The 5112-nt window shown below is 32.3% G+C and overlaps 1 long non-coding RNA gene across 1 annotated transcript; it reads left to right on the top strand.

Moving 5' to 3' along the window:
* The first annotated feature begins 323 nt into the window (after positions 1 to 323).
* Positions 324 to 4528, top strand: LOC150056777 (uncharacterized). Its single transcript, XR_016536982.1, has 2 exons — positions 324 to 384; positions 4368 to 4528. It is a non-coding gene; the product is annotated as an uncharacterized LOC150056777 (long non-coding RNA).
* The last annotated feature ends 584 nt before the right edge of the window (positions 4529 to 5112 follow it).

A 5112-nucleotide genomic window follows, 5' to 3' on the forward strand; every position in this document is an offset into this window, starting at 1 on the left:
AGCTTTTCCAAGGCATTATTTCTTTTGGGAACAATATTTTAAAATATTTTCTTTTGTGATACAAATACACTTATTTTAAAATATTATTTCAGAATTGATATCACTAACAGCATTATATTTGGTAATAAAAGCTTAAATCAATTTTGTCATTTCTGTATAGTAATAAACATGTTCAGCAGGAATATGTCTTAAATGAAATGAAAGATGTCTGTAAGTGCCACTGTAGTTTGTTATTCATGCTATTCTTCCACGTTACATTAGCTAAAATCAACTTATGGATAGAATGCAAACTGGGAAGTAAATAGCTAGTTTTATTTTCATTCAGAGGAATATAGAGTTTCATTTGGTGTTGATGAGTGAAGCCTAAATCAAGATTATATCAGTGTAAGTGCTGTTCTAATTATTTTCCTTCAGTTCAATCGGAATTATCGATTGCTGGAATACTGTAAAGTCTAAGTTATTTGTCATTTCCTATCTTATAATTTCCATTTGGATCATATCAATTATGTTATGTGATATAAAATGCTGCAGATATTCTTAGAGACTCTGAGTGATTATTTTAAAAATGGGAGAAGAGATAAGCTTATCACTAAAACATAATTTATTGCTGTATTTTGTTTAGGAAAAGAAGGGATTTAAATCTACTTTGGTTGAAAAATGACATATCTTCAACATAGCAGATGCTTTGAGAAAATGCTAGATAAAATTAAATCAATGGAAAAAATGTCAACCACTTCCATCAACAAAATCAATAAAGAATATTAAAAAAATTCACACAAGAAAGGAAACATAAGCTGGGCACAGTGGCTCACACCTGTAATCCTAGCTATTTAGGAGTCGGAGATCTGAGGATCATGGTTCAAAGCCAGCTTAGGCACAAAAGGACTTGATACTCTTATCTTCGCTTAAACATGAGAAAACAGGAAGTGGGGCTTGGCTCAAGGGTAGGGCAGTAGCCTTGAGCTGAAGAGTTCAGAGAAAGTGCCCAGGCCAATTTCCAGCCCCATGATCCAAAAGAAAAAAAAAATCACATAATGTTTAAAGCAATGAGAGGAATTGAAGCTATTTTGTAAACTAAATATGATTACTAGAATTTTTAGGCAAAGAATTATGTGAGAAATTCTACATGAATTTTTCAATAACTCACTGGAAATCCAAGAATTAACATTACATGCTGCTACATAATTGTGTGTATACTTTATATTTTTATGTGTGCACATACACATACATATATACTTTCACACACACACACACACACATATATTATTCCATTTTCATGCTTCCAGGCTGATAACCCATCAATTCAACAACAGGAACTCAGTATATGGTAATAGATTTGTTGTGCTTTCTTATTGAACTCAAATAATTTCCCAGTTAAATTCTCTTTTGAAATTAACAGTCAAAATAACAGTATTCTGAAGACAATATAACAATACTTGTTATTCATTGCTAACAAATATAGAAATAGTGTGTCCAGAGTTTGAATTCCTTAAAATGATAAGATGGACAAGTTACCCTAAGTCATGGTCCTCTGTCTTTCCTCGTTTCTATTTCAAAATTTATCTATTTCGAAATTCTAATGCCTTCATCTCAAAAAGGCAAAAATTAATAAGGAAAGAGAATAAGACTGATTGCATTTCAAAATACTTCTCAGACTTTCTGCCTGAACCAGGAAAATTTTAATCACAATGAAAATAGTAAGAGCGTCTAGAAAAATCTAGCCTTTTCTTCGTGTTATATGTCTATCTGATTTTCATTACTCAGGAAGAAAAAGTACATAGATAAACACCTCATAAACACAGAGGACCTTGTACTATCAAAATTAGAGTATAAATCAGTGTAACCTTGAGTTAATAATAACATGCCAACAATGGTTCATTAATTGTGACAGATGCATTTCATTGATATAAAATGTTAATATGCACATATTTCTAGGCAGAGGGTTGAGATGTCATATTGCTTCATCTACTGATCATAATAAATTTAATGAGAAATTTTAAGATAATTTTGAAATAATATCTTTGAACTAAAAATTATATATATGTGTGTGTTTATATATATATATATATATATACCCACCTACTCACATTTCTCATATAAAGAAAGATCTTATAAAAATTAAAATTCTCATATAGCCATAAGAACGTTGGTAATAAACCCCAAAAATATCCAAAGGTTTTCCTTCTGAGTGTACAGTTTTACACAGTAAGAATCATTGATAATACTACAGTCATTCACAAAATTTTTCATTAAAGAGCTTCTGAAAATATTGACAATAAAGACCTTGTCTTTCTTACAGGAATCTGAATTCTGAAAAGGTCTCATCGTAGAGAAAATTTTACTGTGCATTTTATCCGGTGGGGTAACTAAATTATCATATGATCCATATAAAATTTAGTTTATCTTAAATTTTAAAAATCATTTTAGTTAGTACATAATAATTGAAAATATTTGGTGTGAAGGTGATGTAAAGAGGGCTTACAGTTACCTGTCAGGTAATGAATATATTTCTTTTTGAATAAGTCATCTCTTCCTTCATTTTCTGAGTTTTTCCTTCCTGACTCTCTTCCCTCATAAGTTCCACACTTTATTTTCAGCATAATGTCTAGTGAGTTTCATTGCTGCATTTGTTCACACTATGCTCCATCATTTCTGTGCTCACCTTCACCATCCCTGAAGTAGATAAACTTACATACAAGAGACAAGATACAGAACTCTAAACCAGCAACAAAGAAGAAAAAAACAAAAAGAAAAATAACAAAAAGCTTTGTTTCCATTACTTGAGTCCATTTTGAGGTTTATCAAAATGTTTACATGGTTAAATACCCAGAGCTATCTAGACTGTTTGATCCTCCTTTAGTTTCAGTGTGTGAATATTTAGAGTCCTGTTTATCATGCTCACGTACAATTGTGTGTGTGTGTGTGTATTTGTGTGTGTGTTGTCTAGTGTATATCCATGTAGATTTATAGGCACACTCCAGTTACAACAAATGAGGAAAACCATGCAATTTGTGTTTCTTTGTGTCTGGGTTACTTTGTTCAGTATAAATTTTTTGAAGGCTTTCCATTTCCTTATGAATAATGCAATATCATTCTTGTGGAAGCAGAGCAATCAATTGAGTATCTATCCCATATTTTTCTTGAATTATCCATTTTGTGAAGCAACTGGGTTCATTCCATATTTTGGCTCAGGCAAACAATACTGCAATGTACATGGTTTTGGTACTTTGAGTATGGTCTGGTTTGGGGCCAAATAAATGCCCAGAGTACAAATGCTAGGATGTAGAGAACCTCTATGTTTAGACTTTGAGAAACCCCCATACTGAGGTTTCTCAGTAGAATGAGTTTACATTCCCACCAACATTACCTTTTGGCCACAATATTGAAGAAAAAGAAAAACTAAAATTGAAAGTTAAATTATAATGTTTAAAAATAAATTAAAAAATCAGCTTGAACTTGACTGGTATGAAATCAGCATTTAAAATTATTATTAGAAAGCAAACAATGTTATCTTTTTAAATATTGTAACTATTGTTCCTCTTTTCCCCTTCTTGTAATTTAACATGGTTTTTTGATCCACAAATATTTTGTCATTGCACATTTTCTCTCTATTCTATTCTTTAATTATGTATCTTCTCTCTCTCTCTCTCTCTCTCTCTCTCTCTCTCTCTCTCTCTCTCTCTCTCTCGCACACACACACACACACACACACACACACACACACACACCGTACATAAATGTTTACAGAGCAAGTTTTAAAGGGTTAAGAAGCTGTAACTTCACTGTTGAAACACATCTTAATTTTGAGACCCAAAGTTATACAAAGAGCAGCTGATAATCATACCTAATTCTAAACCCAAATTAACCTTTATTTGAAAGTTTCTATTAATAATGAGTTTTATACCCCTTGTTTTTGAAATTAATCCTTCAGACAATTTTAAGAATAATCATTTACCTGATATCAGTTTTGGATTCATGAGCAGAACAATTTTATTACATAGAATTAATCTCTTTCCCCTTCAGATTGTTTCACTGGCTGACAACAAATTGCTGATTTTCTATATGCTATTTTCTATATTAACTGATCATGCTCTTTAGAACATCCTTTTCATTTTCTCTCCTATAGTAGGCTGGCTTGTTTCTCTCTCCAAATATACAACAGATTTATTCTTCATTTTGGTCATAAATCCAATGATTTAGAGAAACAATTTAAAATTTGTCCATAAGAAAATGAATTTACTGAAGCAAAAGTAAACCATATTTACTTATGCTATAATAAACTGTAAGAAATTAAAGGAAATGGTGTGTGCTAATTGAATGAATGCTGAATTTTCCCTCTTTATTCTCTTCATCTGCATTTATTTCAGGGGAAGATACTCACATTTCAGAAGACAACCAATATGAGAACTAAACAAACTCTGCACTCCAGAATGGAAATCTGGAAGTGGCATGGTGGACCCTCACCATGTCTCAGAAATCATAGAATATATTTGAGTTAGATAAAAAGGACCTCATGTAATAATAACAATGGCTCATACCTGTAATCTTAGCTACTGAGGAGAATGAGATGCAGCATTGCAGTTCAAAGCAATCCTGCAAGGAAAGTCTGTGATAAAACATCTCCAATTACCTACCCAAAAGCTGGAAGCTGAGCTGTGGTTTACGCAGTAGAACACTAGCCTTGAGCACAAAACCTCAGGTAGACTATCCAGGCCTGAAATTCAAGCTCCAGTACATTACACACACACACACACACACACACACACACACACACACACACACACACACAAACACACACACACACACACACTCACACACACACACAAAAATATCAAACTCAATGAATTCCCCAGAGCAGAGTAGAACAGGGCAGAAGGCAGAAGTATTTGTGAAGAGAACAAAGTAATACTACGTACAGCAGTCTGTTGAAAATAAGAATTAATCACCAATATTATTATTGGTATTAGCCAACAAGGACAAACATTTTGGTTTCTCAGAGAGAAGAGTATATTTCTTTATTTTTCATAAGGACATTATATATTTTCGGCTCTACCAGAAGGGAGATTTTCAAAGAACCTGAATTGTTTGAGTCTAAAATTTGAAAACATAAGG

This window comes from Megascapheus bottae, chromosome 11 (genome assembly GCF_031878675.1).
Source record: "Megascapheus bottae isolate mThoBot1 chromosome 11, mThoBot2.hap1, whole genome shotgun sequence".
Lineage (NCBI taxonomy): Eukaryota > Metazoa > Chordata > Mammalia > Rodentia > Geomyidae > Megascapheus > Megascapheus bottae.